Here is a 19119-nt window from a genome sequence, read left to right as displayed (position 1 = left end):
ACCCAGGCTTTTGAAATGTTAACACCACAACATTGGCAACTACGACTCAAATGGGCACGTGACCGTAAGCACTGGACGTTGACACAGTGTCAGAGCGTTGCATGGTTTGATTAATCCCATTACTTTCTTCATCATACCGATGGGAGGGCGCGAATACGTCGTCTTCCAGGAGAACAGCCCCTTAACCCCTGTACTGCGGGACGGAAACCATCTAGCGGCGCCTCCTTTATGCTCTGGGTAACATTCCCGTGGGAATCCGTGGGTCCAGATGAGTTCGTGCAAGGCACCATGGTGGCCAAGGAGTATAGTACACTGGTTGCACACCACTTCATGATGATCATGTTTCCCGGCGGCGGTAGCATTTTTCAACAAGAAAGGTCAGGAGTGTGGTTCGAGGAACACAGTGGCGAGTTCCATTTTACGCGCTGGCCGTCCAACTAACCATATCTCAAGCCGGTGGAATACATATGGAAAATGATCGAACGTGACATCAGGGCTCATCGCCACGTCGCCGGAAGTGACGGGAGTTAGGTGATTTGTGTGTGCAGATTGGGTGCCAACTCCCTCCCGTGAACTACTAAGGCTTGATTGCTTCCTTGACAACGACGCCTTCCCTCTGTTATTCGTACCGTAGGTGAACATGCCGTCTATTAGGTAGGTGGTCATTATATTCTGGCTGATCTGTCTATCTGACGTATTTTCTCGAGAATGTAAACCGGGTATCGGTCTCTTTTCATCGTAAAAAGGAGAAAATTCGATGAGTTGGCGCTGTTTCGTACACACCGAACCCACTGAACGTAAACTGGTCAGCAATTAGTTTCTTCGCTGCTAGGTTTACAAAATGTTCCCGGTAGTTGTTTGCAAAGTATCACAATAACCATGGCCAATAGCGAAAAGCATACGAGTTCATTATCAAGTTGTGATTTGGGACTACAAGCTGTGAATAAAATCAGTATCTGTACGGAATAGTTACAATCGAATGAGAAAGAATGTACAGCAAAGAATACGCGCAAATCTAAATATCATGTTTCATTCATCTGTGGTGCAAAACGTGAAAGTCTTACTGAGAAACAAAGAAGAGAGAGAGAGATCTAAATTTACATCATTTACATAAAACTTTTTTTTTTCGAGGCACATAGTATGATACAGTTGCATGTTGCAACCTGCTCACTCTGTTGCGCCGTACGATCCGATGGAGATACCTGTCGGTGTCATCGCTGTCGTCCCAGTGTGAACCAGTTACGTCGTTTCGGTTTCGTTTCTACGTACTCTACGAGTACCGGTAGCTGCCTTGGCGACCATATCGTATGCGATAGTATCCCCTCAGTGAGACCCGCGCCTTACCACTACATCACATCGTATAGCTTCGGCCACAATCGGAGTTAAGTGTATTGTCTTCCGAGATTCAATTTCCTATAAACCCATATCGGAACCACTCTGTAAAATGTATCAGAAAGTGCTTACTCCATTCCTAGTGATCAGTTCTTTTCTTACTCTGTTTTTCGTACGAGTGGATAAAGTAAACCATAATACGACTAATTGTCTGTATGTGCTGTGGGCCTATGGACGATTATGAATTAGTGAAAATAATTGTAGCTACAAGAAAAGTAACTGTATCAGACGACAGAAGCAAGCAAAGATACTAGAGTGAATTCTGATATATTTATCGTTTTCATTCAAGAGAATATGCTGCTGTCTAGCTCTGTGTCGTCGCCTTGTTTGAGTTCTAGCGGCAGACGCAATTTTCATCACTAATGTTGCCTATTAGGGACACGACAGGTGATGGTTTAGGACTCAAGTCACAAGTCGACCTTAGAATGAATAGAATGAACAGAAAATACTGGGCGACGTACAATAATGCTAAATTACAAAGATAGAGCTGTTTATTCTGTACGCAATGTGGGATTTTATGTAACTGATGTCGAGCACTGGTCTGAAGCAGTCTGAAATGTAATTACCCGAAGGAACTGTTTTCGTTGAGTAAGTTTGTATCTGTCGCCGAGAAGATAGGTATCCGATGAATCTCATGAGATATCAGTGCAGTCCCAATAGGATTCTGAACTGTGGGAAGTCGTATTGATGTTCCTTGGTTCAGGGCTTGAAACCGTGTAATGATGTTTATTAATAGTAAATCTATTAATGACCAGTTGATTCCCCGTGTCTAGCTGTAAGCGGGACGTCATAATTAGTTAATGCAACACAGCTTACAAGTTACGCCTAAGGAAATATAGGACTTCAACAGCACTTTCGTCGTTCTTGACTACTGGCTTGTGAACTGTCAATGAATTTTTTAATCTAGGACGGGACAGCTAACGCCTGAAGTGGTGAAGCATATTGCCAATTATAAAGTTATTGTAACATATAGTTATCTTTCACTTTTTTACGTTTCAAGACCATGTCGAGAATATAGGAAAGGGGATTTAAGTTCACATGCAGAAGTGCTGTAAAAAAGTAATAATACTTTTTTGTGCCGTTATAAAAATGTCATTGGCTATTTACTTTTCTAGCTTCATTTATAGAATACGTTTACACACGAATAAGATTATTACAAATTAATATAAAAACTAATCGGATATTGCACAAAAAGAAAAAAAATGCGAAAATACACTCCAATGAGATTTAAAAGGAACAAAAAACTAGATGCAATACAAGAAGGGACAGGTGGAGTAGTGTAAAATCGCTGACAATTTGAAGATATTTGATGGGTTTGAATCTGTAGCTAATGAAGTTTTAGTTTCGAAACTATTACAGTGCTAAGAATGAAAAGAAGAACAGTAAAACTTGCTCAAATCGGCACGTTTATAATTCGGAAACCCACCGTACTAGTATTTCAGTCTCGACGCATTCAGTGCACTTTCATATGTTAATTTTATGTATAAAGCGGAAAGCGCCTAACGCGGAAATGGAAAGCTAGTCTTAGAACTTAATAAATCATTATGCAATGCGGAAAGGAGCCTATACAGTACTACTGTATTGCAGTTTATCAGTTATCCACGACTCTACAAGGACGTTACTTTTAACGCTTCTGTTAAGCGGCGCAAAACCAAGAAAAGTGGTCCAGGGCAGCGCTACACTGCTGGTGCGGACCTAAAACGGCGCCGCTCTCTGCAACAACGAAGAAGTTACGCTCAGTGTCGGTACAGTACATCAAAGGAAACGTTTCGTTCGTCAGCGGTCTGTTTGTCGGCTTTCTCGTTTTCCTCATTATTGACGCGCGTCGACGCATAGAGGAACATTATTGCGCATCTACCAACACACTGCTGCAATGTTTGCAGTGAAAGAGGTGGGTATTGTTCCGCTAAACAATGTGTGTTTGTGTGAATTCCTATGGGACTGAGGTCATCGGTCCCTAGACGTACACACTACGTAAAATAAATTATGCTAAGACCAACACATGTCCGAGGAAGGACTCGAACTTCTGGCGGGAGCGGAAGCGCAATCCGTGACAAGGCTCCTCTAACCGTGCGGCCATTCCGCGCGGTGCTAAACATTGGTTTTACCCTGCAAAGTCATTATTTTCAGTTGACTAGTAGCACTTTAAGAGATTCAGTAACATGATATCGAACAAACGGTCTGAATCGTTAACACTTAACGAATAGATTACTGTAATACAGGCGAATGAGAAGAACAAACTCTCTGCGGGAAATTATGTTACGGTTCAAAATTGGTAAAACACAAATTGATGAGACTTTCCAGGAACAAGGATAAGATTTGGCAGGAATGGATGAAAGGGAACGGGCGGATGGAAAGCAAGGAGAAGAAGACCGGAAATGAAGAAGTTAAAGAAATAGTGTGGAATGGTTCGTAAGTGGGCGTGCAAAAAAACTTACCTTTATCTGAACCCATGTTGCAGAGTGACGCTCTGAAAGTCGCTACAGAGTTTGGAATTACGGAGTTTAAGGCATCCACAGGATGGCTGGACAGATTCAAAGCTAGGCACAACATCGTGTGGAATGAAGTGTGTGGGGAAGCTAAGGATGTGCAGGAAAGTGTAGCAACGGAAAGGAAGACAATACTATCCAACTTAATTGTGAATTATGACCCGAGAGACGCTTTCAGTGCCGATGAAACGAGACTGTTTTATCGCGCGCTGGCTTCAAAATCGCTAGCAATTCGAGGTGAAAAGTGCACCGGCGAAAAATGTCCAAGAAAAGACTCACTGTACTGCTGTGTGGAAACATGTTAGGTGTAATGGGGAAGCTACTGGTGATTGGAAAGGCGGCAAAACCTCGTTGATTCAAGAACGTGGACGTCAGTAAGCTTCCAGTCACATTGCGAATCAACAAAAAGGCGTGGATGATGAGCGATCTTATGGACGAATTACTGGGCTCTTTGAAGCCCAAAATAAAAATAAAAAATCGCCAAGTTCTCCTTTTTCTATACAATGCTAACTGCCACCGAAATGTAACGTTATCAGACGTGAAATTGGCTTGTTTCCCTCCAGCCTCAACCAGCCTCACACAACCTATGGACCAGGGGCCTATTTACACATTCAAGTGTCATTATAGGCGATTACTGATACATTTTTTTTTATTCTTAGTATTGAAGAAGTAAAATAAGTGCATTTGCTCTAGCACGGTCAGTTTTTGTCCTAGATGCGGTAAACTGCATTGGCTTGGCCAATAAAATCAGAAACTGTCACAACTGCTTCAAAAAACCGGGCTTTGGGAGTTAAGAGCAAGAAGCTTCTGTGGCCATCCAAATTCAAGAAAATGCAGAGCAATTGCTGAATTAATGAAAATGCATATGATTATATTAGAAGTGATGTCTTTCGGTCAACTCACTCCACTTTCGCTTCACCAACAGATTTAATGGAAATCAGCAACACCGAAGATGACGCAAAAGAAACAAAGGAAGAAGAAGAGGAGCAAAATAATGTACCTAGAAACATTAATACGCCTGAAGAAGCCATTGCATGCATAAACGATGTTATGCAATTTGCGTCACACACAAATTCTCCCAGTTTGTTGGAACTATTGTATGGTGAAAAAAATTACCAAGAAATAACAATTTTCAATGGGAAATTAAAACAAGTTTCCCTCTTTGATATGTGGCGAAGAAAGTGAAATGTAAAGCAAATAGACATGGGAATAATATGTATGCACATACAATAATAAACGAATTTAAAATTCGAGTAAAAATATTGAAATGCCGTGTTATTTATCATTTAGAGCAGGGATTCCCAACCTTTTCAGCCGGCGGACCCCTTCTACAGTCGAAAATCCATGGCGACCTCTAGTCAGACCAGAGCACAGGAGCTTTAAATTTCAGAGCGAAACCCATGGGAACTGAAAGCTTCTTAATGCAAGTGCCATGTTCCAAATGACCCCTCCCTCCCCCCCTCTGAAGTATCAATAGTCTTTGGAGCTTCTTGTGATTGTTCTTCTTTTGGTCGTCCTCCCTCCTTATTAATTTCAACTGGAAACTTACCTTGTTGTGAAGGTGATGGAGAAACCACACCCTTCTTCAATGATCCTGACTTCAGCCACGGATCCATGTTAGAAGTAATAAATTGGTCAAAAATTGACTTATGAAATAGGTAGTGCACTGACAAAGCAAATTTAACATTTAATGATGCCTGGGGCCGCATACGTGCCAGACAGCGCTGTGATTGGTCGACAAAGCTCGCTCCGCGCATGCGTAGTGGGTTTCACCGCATCTAGCGCCGTGAGCCGGCTCACAAACGACCCCCGTATTGTTGCGAAACAGTCGATCACAGAAGCCGCATTCTCCGGCACTAAATTGTTTATGCGTTCTCACTTAAGGAACCGCAAAGGCTGCTTGGAATACGACCTGAAGTAAAAGTGCACGTGTTTTTCACACGAAAAAATATAGTGATGAATTTGATTTTCAGTTTTATTCAAAAATTGTAGTAATTATTTTACACGATTTGGTGAAAGGTGGCTGCGGACCCCCTAGAAAGAACCGGCGGACCCCTAAGGGGTCCGCGGACCGCATGTTGGGAAGCCCTCATTTAGAGTAATAGTCCAGTGTTCTATTGTCCAATGTACAGTATATGAACATTTACTGTGCCGGAGTGAACGTACTTAAATACAGTACATGCATAATTGAAAATCTTTACTGTGCTTCTTTGCACGCACACACACATACACACACACACACACACACACACACACACACACACACACACACACACACACACACTTATATGAGAGTCAAGATACTTCAGTCGCTGTATTACCATGTAATCTAAAAATCTGTACAAAAATATGGATAAATATCCCCCTGCTGGTTCGGGGGTAAGAATAGGCCCGTGGTATTCCTGCCTGTCGTAAGAGGCGACTAAAAGGAGTCGCAAACGTTACGGCCCTAATGTGATGGTCCCCTAAGGGGTTTGACCACTACCTTTCAAAATTTTCTGTTAGTGCGTACCATTTGGGGAAGGACGCTCTACGTGGTGTATTATATATCCATCTTGCCCTAAGATCTGGCACACCTGATACTGTCATGGAGTTGAACTTCCATCGAGCTTCCGGCCACATTGGCTGCGGTGTGTTCCGGGTAGCATACATTCCCTCCATTGTCCACTTCCATCTTTGCCCTCGTGATCTACATGGATATTTCGACACCCGACATCCAGCACGGTAGCCAGTCCATTGTGGTGGGGTTGTCATATACCCTCTTGGTGGTAGCCCCCTGACTACACAGGGATCGCACTGCTGATGCCTGAGCTGCTACCTCCCCATGTATGCCGAGGAGTAGACGCCTATCCCTCTGGGGCATCGGGACTCCCGGCAAAGGCCATCCTGCCAGGTGGTCTTTGCTGCGGCTGGGTGGCGCCCGTGGGGAGAGCCCCTGGTCGGAGTGGGTGGCATCAGGGCGGATGACCAGCAATGAAGCGTGGTACATCATCTCTCGCTGGTGGGCCTCCACCAGCAGTCTCTAAGCGATCGAGGTCTAACCTCAACGGGAAGAAATACGATCCGAGATCATTTCCCTCCCTGGCCACTCCACGGGAGGAGTGCATGGCTAAAGACAGCAGTGGAGATTATGCACCCCAGTACCTTGTCTGTACACGGGTTGATGGTGAATCTTTTATGCCAACCAAGCCTCAGTTTTTTGTGGAGCATTTAGAGGACAAGTTCGGGGAGGTGGAGGGCTTGTCCAAACTGCGTTCTGGGTCAGTTCTCATCAAAACAGCATCCTCTGCCCAGTCACGGAGGTTGCTCACTTGCGACAAGTTGGGGGATGTTTCCGTCACCATCACTCCCCATAAAAGTTTAAACTTGGTCCAGGGTATTATCTTCCACAGGGATCTTCTTCTACAGTCCGACGATGAACTATGCGCCAACCTAGAACACGAGGTGTTCACTTCGTCCGGCGCGTCCATCGGGGTCTGAGGGATAATCAGGTGGCCACAGGTGCCTTCATCTAGGCCTTTGAGGGTGATGTCTTACCCGAAAAGGTTAAGGTGATGGTTTACCAATGTGAAGCGAAACCATATATCCCTCCTCCGATGCGGTGTTTTAAATGCCGGAAGTTCGGACACATGTCATCTCGCTGTACTTCCAGCATCACATGTAGAGATTGTGGCCGTCCTTCACATTCTAATGCTCCATGTGCCCCGCCTCCTATCTGTGATAACTGCAGAGAACACCATTCCCCTTGCTCGCCAGACTGTAGGATATTCCAGAAAGAAAGGAAGAGAATGGAATATAAGACCCTGGACCTACCCCGAGGCTAGGCGGAAATATGAGCGGTTACATCTTGTGCCAATGACATCCACCTATGCCGCGGCTGCTACACCGATTCGGACCTCTACCATGTCGTCACCTACAGTTTGACCTCAGCTCTGTCAGAATTTACCGGCCCCCTTGGTTGTGGGGGGCACTTCACTCCCTGTTGCTCCTGCTCCATCTACTTCAGGAGCAACACCCCCAAACCATCGGGGACATCAGTTCCCCCTTCCCAGTCGGAGAAGCGTAAGACTTCTTCGGCTTCTCTCACCAGAAAGGGGTCCCTTGGGGACCTCACTTCGCAAGTTCCGACCAGTGGAAACGCGGACACCCGCAAGTGGCTGAAACAACCACCAGTCCCTGGTTGTAGGGCCTCACGGTCGTCGTCCGTCCCTGAGACTGACCCAGTGAAGCACATGAAGCCTGAACCACCGAAGGCACAGCGGGAGAAGCCGAAAAAGAAGAAAGTCCCCGAGACCAACGACATTGCGGTGACACCCGTCCCACGGCTCCCTACAAGCTCTGCGTCTGAGGACGAGGTCGAGATTCTGGCGTCTGCTGAAGACCTGGATCTCGCCGGTCCCTCAGACGCCATAGATGTCACTCATGCGGGTTCTGAATCGGTGGCAGCGAGTGAACAAGCGGCGTAAATTGCCTTCCTAGTCCCTTCACGCCTTCTCAGCCATGGACAATTTCAGTTTCCAGTGGAACTGCAGCAGTTTTTACCACCATCTAGCTGAGCTCTGACAACTTATCAGCCTTCACCCTTTCTTCTGCATTGCTATTCAGGAAACTTGGTTTCCAGCAATGCGAACCCCCGCCCTCCATGGCTATCGGGGTTATTATAAGAACTGGGCAGCTTATGAAATGGTGTCTGGTGGCGTCTGCATATATGTCCTTAACTCTCTTTACAGCGAGTCTGTCCCTCTACAAACACATTTAGAGGCTGTCGCAGTTCAGGTGTGGACGCCACAGGCTGTTACCGTCTGCAGTCTTTACCTTCCACCGGTAGATGATGTTGCGCAGCATATCCTGGCTGCGCTGATAGCCCAATTGCCGCCCCTTTTCCTGTTACTGGGCGACTTCAACGCCCATAACCCTCTGTGGGTCGATTCCCGGCGGGGTCAGGGATTTTCTCTGCCTCGTGATGGCTGGGTGTTGTGTGCAGTCCTTAGGTTAGTTAGGTTTAAGTAGTTCTAAGTTCTAGGGGACTTATGACCACAGCAGTTGAGTCCCACAGTGCTCAGAGCCATTTTGAACCCTCTGTGGGGTGGGTCGGTGGCGACAGGTCGAGGCGCCACCATTGAGCATTTATTGGCACAGCTCGATCTTTCGCTTTTAAATGATGGTTCCTTCACACACTTCAGCGTGGCGCATTGTACGTACTCCACCATCGACCTTTCGATTTGCAGCCCTAGCCTCTTACCGTCTGTTGCCTGGAGTGTGCATGACGACCTGTGTGGTAGTGACCACTTTCCGATCTTTCTGTCACTGCCACAGCGTCAGTCTTCTGGCCAGCCTTGCAGGTGGGCCATGAATAAGGCTGACTGGGACTTGTTTTCCTCCACTGCTGCTATCTAGTGATGACATTGATGCGGTGGTTCAATCGGTCACCACCGGCATCGTTACTGCGGCCGAATCTGCCATTCCCCGTTCTTCTGGGTCCCCCTGTCGGCGGACTGTGCCTTGGTGGTCGCCTGAGATCGCTGAAGCGATTAAAGATCGCCGGCGGGCGCTCCAGCGTCACAAGCGACATCCCTGCATTGAACAACTCATCACCTTCAAACGGCTGCGTGCGCGGGCCCGCCGCCTTATCCGCCAAAGCAAGCAGGAGTGCTGGGAGCGGTATGTGTCCACCATTGGCCTCCATGTCTCTCCATCGCAGTTCTGGGCCAAGATCCGACGCCTCTATGGCTATCGGACACCTGTCAGCGTCCCTGCGTTCTCACTGAATGGAGCAGTTTGTACGGACTTCCACGAAATTGCCAACAGCTTGGCAGAGCATTTTGCTCTTAGTTCCGCTTCTTCCAATTACCCACTGGCCTTCCGCTCCATTAAAGAGCGGATGGAACGTCGGAGCCTTTCTTTTCGCACCCACCATTCTGAATCCCACAATGCTCCATTCAGTGAGTGGGAATTTCACAGCACCCTTGCCGCTTGCCCTGATACCGAGGGTCGAGGGTGAGTTTCCGTCGAAATGGCGGGAAAGCATTGTCATCCCCGTTTTGAAACCGGGCAAGAGCCCTTTGGAGGTGGACAGCTACCGCCCCATTAGCTTCACCAACGTTCTTCACAAGCTTCTCGAATGGATGGTGAGCCGGCGCTTGAATTGGGTACTGGACTCTCGGGGCCTTCTGGATCCGTCTCAGGGTGGGTTCCGTAAAGGTCGCTCCGCCGCCGACAATCTGGTGAGCCTGGAGTTAGCCATCCGCAGTGCCTTTGCCCGCCGTCAGCATCTGGTCGCTGTCTTTTTCGACATGCGGAAGGCGTACGATACGACATGGCGTCATCGCATCGTTTCTACACTTCATGGATGGGGTCTTCGGGGCCCTCTGCCGATCTTTATCCGAAATTTTCTGTCGTATCATACCTTCCGCGTACCAGTCGCAGCCTCCCATAGTTCCTCCCGAGTCCAGGAGAACGGTGTGCCCCAGGGATCTGTTTTAAGTGTCTGCCTGTTTTTAATAGCCATTAACGGGCTCGCTTCGGTGGTGGGGACGTCTGTCTCAGCGTCCCTGTATGCTGACGACTTCTGCCTTTACTACAACTCTATTGGCATTGCAGCAGCTGAACGTCAGCTACAGGGCGCAATCCGCAAGGCGCAGTCTTGGGCTATAGCGCGTGGTTTTCAGTTTTCGGCTACCAAGACCTGCATTATGCATTTCTGCCGGCGCCGAACGGTCCATCCTCAGCCGCGGCTTTATCTTGACGGCGAACTTCTTGCTGCGGTGGAGACCCACAGGTTTTTGGGTGTACTTTTTGATGCCCGGTTGACTTGGCTCCCTCATATTCAGCAGCTTAAACAGGCGTGTTGGCGGCATCTAAATGCTCTGAGATGCTTGAGCCACACGAGCTGGGGCGCCGATCGGTCTACCCTGTTACGGCTCTACCAAGAGTTAATCCAGTCCCGTCTGGATTATGGGAGCCTGGCTTATGGCTCCGCTTCCCCATCTGCGCTGCGGGTGCTGGACCCAATACTACACATCGGGATACGCCTTGCTACTGGTGCCTTCCGCACCAGCCCTGTGGACAGCATACGCCCATAATAGTATGTGGTGTAGCCTCGACGGACGGCAATGCAGGCGCTAACTCTAACATCCAGTCGATCGTACAGATGACGAATACTGTCCTGGGATACGTTATGCCAAGCCTACTTGACTCGTTCATGTAGTTCTATAAAAGTGGTTGGTTGAAGAGTTACAAGAGTCACTTCTCGTTGCATCATATCCCACACGTTCTCGATTGGAGATGGTGTGCTAGCCAGGGAAATTGTCGAACGTCTTACAGACCATATTGAGTTTCAGGGGAAGTGTATGGGCGAACGTAGCTCTGTTGGAACAACACATCACCTTCCTGTTGCAAGGAGGGCAGAAGAATGGGTTTAACAACATTCAGCGCTTACCGAGTGATGGTTAGTGTCCTCTCCAGAAGCACCAAAGGTGAAAGAGAGTTATAAGAGAGTTATAGCTTGTCTCATCCCAGACCATAAGGCCTGGGGTGGGGTTAGTGTGTATTGGACGAATGCACTCTACGAGGCAGAGCCCAAATGTCTACACCATACGTGCAACCGAATATCACTTGCGTGCAGGCAGAATCTACTTTCGTCGCTGTAGACCGCGGCGGACCATTCCATCTTCCGAGTGATCCTCTGGCGACACCCGTCGAGCCGTGCACTTCGATAATGCGGCCTTAGTGAAAGACGGGCTAGAGTCGTGCGTGGCCGTAGTCCCACTACTAATAACCGATTCGCAGCAGTCTGTGTTGACACGTCTGGGCTCACAAGCCCTCATATCTGTGCTGTGGCAGCTGTAGGATCTGCCACTGGTGCCCTTACAATAAGACGATCTTGGCGGGCGTTTGTACAGCGTGGGCTTCTGGAACCTCGTCTACGTGTGTGTGAATGTCCACGTGAGCACTGACAGCAGCAACGTTGCACATCTGATGTAGCACATCCAACTTATGTGGCAGTTCTCAGAAAAGACCATCCCAACACTCGGAAGGCCACATTTTGCCCCTTTCAAATGACTGTAGGAAGCAGGAGTGCGTTTCGGGATCATGGTAGCGTGTTTCACACGTTTGCACCACACAACCTTCCGGCTGTGAACATTCTGTACTAAAGGGTGAACACCGATGGCGTTCTGGTAGCTATGGCGAGCTGCGTTGAAACCGCTGTCAGTGCATCTACTATCCCTGAGGCGGCATCAGATTAAAATCGATGTCGTCTTGCCTGGCGTACTACTTTCTTTTTCCGGCGGTGCACGTAGGTTGTTAGTATCAATATGTGGACTGGTATGACAGTAAGTATTCGAGCACACTTTGAGAAACTGCGGATTCAGGTTATATAATAAGCGAAAAAAAGAGATTAAAAATCTATAACAAAGTCATGGCAATGGCGGATCGGTGCCACGTCGAAATGTTTCACCTCTTCCACAAACGGCTGAAAAATGAAAATAATGAGAGCAAGATGGCAAAACACAGAAGCGAGCAGCGAGGTATCCACTAGCTGCCGCTGTAAAAACTGATGACCGCGCCTTCGTTTGTTTACATAGATAATGTAAATGTCAACATATGAACTCCTGGGCACGAATAATTGCGCAGAATTTTACAAAGAAAAAAATTACGGAACATGTGTTAGAAGGGCAATCTCCTTTTTCAGTGGAACTATTAAAAACTGCTCTAGCCCGCTGTCATCTTCCTTCATCTGTGTCAATTGGCACTGAACCGGCTCCACGCAGTCACAGACTAGAGGACGTCCACGACGGCTACGAGTGCGCGTCTTTCAGCGGCTAACTAGTGGGTTTTTGTACCTCCTGGCCACCGCCCAACAGAGACGCTCGTCCCTGGCCTTGGGCGGGTCCTGTGCTACCAGGCTGCCGTCAAAGCGCGCTCATGTTTTTCCTGCCTGCGGGCCTCAGAGGCAATCCCACCGCAATTACCTGTGACGGCAGCCGGATCAATGCAAAGGAACGCACTGCATTCCGCTCCCTTCCGCCGGTTTCAGTCCGTTGCCTGCCGACCTTTGACCTACAGCCGCCACGTCTCGGAGAATTTGTTAGCCGATGTTGTAGCTACGTCTCATTAGTCTATCGTTGGCGCAGTGATCCAGCGATGCTAGGTCTGACCGCTTCCTTGGTAATAAGATGAGATTCTATCCAACAAAATGAACTTAGGCGATTGACGTAACCTCATAAGCTTTCGCGACACGAAATAAAGTAGTCGTATTCAAAAACACGTACACGAAATAAGTTTTCAGGAGAAACCATCATCAGTCGTACGAATCTTTCAGTGACACCGAAAAAGATGTGTACTGCTTGCACTCATTAATTGCTACTGGTGGGATTTATACGCTAGTGAATAACGTAGAGATCAGTTACTTCCTATTCTGGCACCGGAAATGCCATTTCTTTGGTCTCTGTGCCAGGTTAGCAGTAGAGTACCGGCAAGAACTCAAACTCATGTTTTCTGGCACTATAAATTAAAAACATAAAAATATTAAGAAACTTTCCAGAAATATTGCTCGGAAATAATTTCTAATAAAAAGAGAAATCGAGATGGTGAAAATTTTCTGCTCTTCTTTTCAGAACGTCATTCACATCTCAGGAGATCATTCGTCAGCGGTGCTTACACTGCTGTGCAGGACGAGATTATTGGAGCAATTTGGAATGGACAACGATAATTTCTTTTGTGTTTAGTCCAGTAAGGCTACAATTTTACAATTTCCTTCTCAATAAACAATAATAATAAAATCTTAGTGAAATTAAAATAAATACAAAAATCAAAATGTCTTTTCTAAATTCATTGATTGTTATGGACATGTCTTTACAGTTAAACCTTTCACTCAAACTAGGAAATAAAGAAAAAACTGATGTTCTTCATTTGTTAGCGTTATTAAAGGTTAGACATACTATATAATGACAAACAAGGAAACTGGCTGTGGCCCTGCTGTGGAGGCAGTCCCCACCCAATTCGCTTAAAGTACTTAAGAAAAACCAAAGACTCTTTATATTATACTTCCACGGCAAATTAAGCAATTGAAATGTGGACACGAGTGCGGCAAGAGCATTACATAAAATTTTGGTTTGGTGTGTTAGGTGTAAAGAGCAAGAACACAAATACTGTATTAGTACGCTGCGACGAATTTCTATTGTCACCATCATTTCAATTCACGTTGCCACGAAGTCTATGATTTCAGTGCTGTCTCTAGATACACCAGTCGGCAGTATGCGGAATTACGCAGTTTTCTGTGACGTATTCCAAGAGAATTGAAGTTGTTCTTAAAAGAATTAACATGTCATTATATGATTCATATCACTTGAAACCGTCAGGCTCACTTACATCTAGTATCTCCAGCGTTGACACATGACAGGCTAACTTACTTGTGTCTGATGATATGTCCACCAAACGTCCGTGCGTCAAGCAAGAGCGTCCAGTCATCGTTAGGCTCTGTCGAAGAAACGTAGCAGGAATTCGTAACCCACTCTACGTCTGAGGTCAGTAACGCAAGCCTGTACGGTGGCCCTCGACTCGGCAGCAGCCTGATGGAACCCTGATGATGGAAACCTCGACTCAATTTCTCTGTCAGAAGAGCTCACATTTGTAGGCACAGCGCTAGACTATAGCAGAGTCTGAAGCCCATAACCAAGGAGCGAAACTAACTTCTACTACACTGTGTTAATCATGAGAATAAACATGATGTAAACATTACAAAATGTATTCTTCCAAGTTTTCTTGAATCTCACTGGATTTCCTATTGTGGAGCGGACGCCAAGCTATGTTCAATACAGTCAACTACAATAATAAGGATACGTTTAATGCTGTGTTACACGTACATAGACTGAGCGATAATGCAGGATAACAGCTTTACCGGTGCATTTAACTTGGACAGTATTGGCCAGCCGGCTGATCCATCTAACATGCAACGATGTAAGCAGTTGCAGTTCAGATGTAAAAAGAGACAAGCGGAGTATCAATGCAACTTCTAATGTCACTCAATTTTTAAAGAGGATGAAATAATATTCGGCACTAACGGACGCTTCTTAGGTGACCAGGCGGAAATCTCTCGTTCCCACCTGACTTAGTATTCTAATTACAAACAAGAGTAACAAAAATTTCTAACTTAAACACAGGGTAATATTTCTGATGCAAAAGGGATTACAGTGTATTGTTGAATACTAACGCCACTGAAGGTATTAATTACAGTCAGTCGTCTGGTAATTTCATAGCTCCATCCCTATCCGAATCGGAGAAATACATTTCAATTCTGGAACTGTCATCTGCTACGGTGATAACGAGTCCATCAACAACAGAACTAATCAAATCGGCCAAGCGACTTATTTTGTGCTCTTCTTTTATGCCGTGCCGTTCTATTTCCCGCCAGCGTTCAGCAGTGACAAGCGAAGAAGTACGTGCGTTAGTTCCAGTACGTCTGGCAGCTTAACAGTCTTGTTATTTTTGGCGACAAATCCCTTAACTTGGCTTCAGATCAGTTCTGTTGCGTTTCTATTATAATGGTACAGTGGCAAATGTGAAAATGCAGCATTTGTACGGTGTACTCGAGGCTGTGGAAATGATTGTTTGCATGTTTCTACGATACTTTACTCTCTGGTTCGTGTGAGAATACATCTGCGGTATAAAACAATGGACATATTCCAAATAAAGAATATTTGGTTTTTCATTTCTGCCCTAAAAAGTTGAATTGTTATGTTTTCGTAATTTAAGCAACCTTTATTAAAAACCTTTCATAAAATATCGAGAATTAAGAATTTATATTTGAAATTTCGACACCAGTATTAATTAGAAACATGAAGACGTGCATTATTCATAGAAATTAATAATGGATTTTACCATTACGGGATGAAGGTATTTAAAATCGAACGCAAAGAAGTATGACCGAGGCTAGACATGAACCAGCGATCTATGAACTGCAGAAGACTTTCGATCTACTACGCTACCGATTCCTCTATACATCCACCGTAAAAACATAGCTAAACCGTATCAAATAAAGCCCCTCGGAAAACTTCAAAACTGTATTTTTCTGTAATTTAAGTAAAACGTTAAGAACAGCCTACTTTACGGCACCTTCTAACCGTGTTCCACACGCGTGTTTCACTACGGAGCAGGAAACAGCCTCAGCCATTTTCATACTGCGTATTAACGGCGTGACAATCAGAACACAACAGTACAGGAACTGTGATTACACGATTTTTGTTATAAAAAGCGTGATTAAGGAAAACATTGATGGCTGTTAATAAATTACAATACCTTAAAGTTTCATTTAAAGTAACTGAGTAATAAAGTATCTAATACATAAGAATGGACCTAATTCCAAGAGCGTAACGACACCAGTGTACGTGTGCTACGGCTTCTGATCAATCATCGCGTGTGCGTGTTTACATCTGGTGTATTCTTATGGTAAACAGAGTACAGAAGTCTATTTTTTCCTGAGTAGCGAACTGGAGCATATATTCTGTCTCTCGAAATATTTGTTATAAAGACTATGGTCACTTGGGATCACACCTTTTTGTCACCATCTCTTTACCTCCATCTAGATGGAAATCTCTTGATCCATCGCGAGCAATCTACCCTTTGGATACAACGTTTGCTTACCGTCCTTCTAGAATTAACACACACTCAAATACTACAAAACACTGCAAAACTTGAGGACTGTATACGAGGGTTGAATGAAAAGTAATGCCTTCACCTTCGTTAACTGGGATTTGATGGAAATATTTTAATAAATCAAACGTAGAAATAGTCCTTAGAATGTGATCTTTAATTACCAATATTCACTTTTCCGCATAATCACCATCCAATTGGCTACATTTATGCCAACGATGAACAAGTTTTCTGAAGCCGTCACGGAAGATGTCGACACACTTTCCGCAACCACAGTCTCACAGTTCTCTCAACGTCTTCATCGGAAGCATAATGATATCCCCGCAGATCGTCTTTCATTATCGGAAACAGATGGAAGTCAGACGATGCTAAATCTGGACTGTATGGAGGATCCCGTACGGTGATGAGATTCAGCCGCTGAAGTTCTGCTGCGGCGCACAGACTTTCCGATAGCCAAGCAAAGCAATAATGTGACCCACACGTGCTTGTGATATGCAGATTATGCTTGCAATTTCTCTCTGAGTGATACGACGATCGTCCTGAATCAATCTGTCAACATTTTGCTTGTGAAGCTCTGTGGTTGCTGTCACAGGACGTCCAACTCTTTGTTTGTCACGCAGGTCAGATGCTCCCGCCTTAACATCATTAAACTCACTCGCCCAACGAGGCACAATCACCATAAACTGTTTTCATCTCTGATGAATCTCCTTTGGGGTGACACCTTCGGCAGTCAAGAATTCAATGGCTGCTCGTCGTTTATATCGCATTGACCGACTGTCTGCGCAGGATTCCATACTTTACACTGTAACAACACAATCGTTCTATGCTAAGGCTTCCCGCCAACTGGAGTTTAGAGAAGAGGCTACGGAACAAGCCAGTATCTGCCGCATACCAATGCTGCCAACTGTTGAAGAGTTACGAAGGTGGAGGCATTACCTTTTAGTCAACCATCGTACGTAGAGTAACGTAACATATTAAATATTCAGTAGAAATAAATAAAAATGTGGGAACATGTGCCAGAGTATAGTCGTGCAAGGAAAGTTGGACGTCACAGGGCCAGAGATCAGGGCGACTATGGAACCAAATGGCTGGCCCCACAACACAAGGCAGTGTAAGGAACGCGAAAAGACAGTGCGTGTCAATCAGTGAGCAGTTACGGTGTACTACGGTGGTATTCATTACACCATCATGGTCCGGAAACGATATTTGAATTACTTCACACCGGGAAGTGCCATCGGGAAACTAGAAGAAGAGCGACGTATGAAGAGTGTAGTTTAGGAGTATTGTATAGCTCATAGCTTTGTTTCACGTATATGATCAGCTTTCCCAACCACAGATATGCTGTCCGAAGGAGGGAAAGTGGTCGACAACGTTCAACTGCAGCAGCAGATGACCATTAGATTCAACAACGGGCAACAACAGACCCACGTCAAACAGTTGGAGCAACTGCAATTGGATTGCATGGCTTGCAGTCTCACGCTCCGAAGCGGCAAGGCGACTACATGGGGGTAATTTCTTTGGGCGACGACCGGTGCGTACTGTTCCGTTGAAAACTGCACACCGGCGGCATCGTTTGCGATTGTATCTAGAGCATAGTCACCGGACCAAAGAAGTTGAGTTGTGCTCTCTTCTAGGATGAGAGCAGATTCATTCTGAGTTGTGATTCTGGACGTACCCTCAGATTGTGAAAGGTAGGAACACTTAATGCATGGAGGAACATTTTTGAACATGATCATTTTGATGGTCCGGTTACTATGGTGGGGGTAGGTACAGTTTTGCATGGACGTACTGACCCCCAAATCCTTGGACGCTGTACACACACCGATCAACGTTACTTTGGTACTGTATTGCTTCTCGAAACGTGTCATTTCAGGTATGTGTTGGCCCCTGACTTTATTTTTATGGGTGACAATAGGCGACCGCATCGAACAGCGCAGTTGAAGGACTTCTTAGAACATCTGACCATGAGGGTCTCTGAAACAAAGGAAGTGCTAAAATGCTTCGCCTGTGTCAAAGGGAGCGCCCATATGTTGCCAAGATTCTTTCCAATACGCTGCAGAAGTTTCTCTGAGAAGACCTTACACATCCTCCAAACGGTACCGCTCTCTCCCCACGCGATCCCATATATTTGTAGCTCTGAGGAAAGACATTTGTGGCCGCCGATTTACTTCAACGAAGAGATGCGCACCTGGCTACAATCTTGGGTCCGTAGGCTGCCGCAAACAATTTTCCATGAAGGCTCTGTTTGTCTTGTTCAACAGTGGGATAAATGTATAAACAGTTACGGCGATTACTTTTGAAGTTGTTTACTTTTTTCGATCTGTCTCAATTTCATTTGAGTGGGCCTTTAAAAGCGGTAGCATTTTTTTTTTTTTTTTTTTTTTTTTTTTTTTTTTTTTTTTTTTGACAGTGAGCTCTTTAGTGCACAAGAAGTTTTTGCCCACTCACCCACTGAAGTTTTGTGCATTGGGATGTCTGTATCCGATATCTCTCTAGTGATGCCCTCTACAAAATGCGTTCGGAACTAGATCAATAACACTACGGACCATGCGGCGGGAATATAGAAGGTTGTGAACGGTCAAACAGG

The sequence above is a fragment of the Schistocerca serialis genome, chromosome 7 (genome assembly GCF_023864345.2).
Source record: "Schistocerca serialis cubense isolate TAMUIC-IGC-003099 chromosome 7, iqSchSeri2.2, whole genome shotgun sequence".
Lineage (NCBI taxonomy): Eukaryota > Metazoa > Arthropoda > Insecta > Orthoptera > Acrididae > Schistocerca > Schistocerca serialis.
This window is presented reverse-complemented; position numbering follows the sequence as displayed.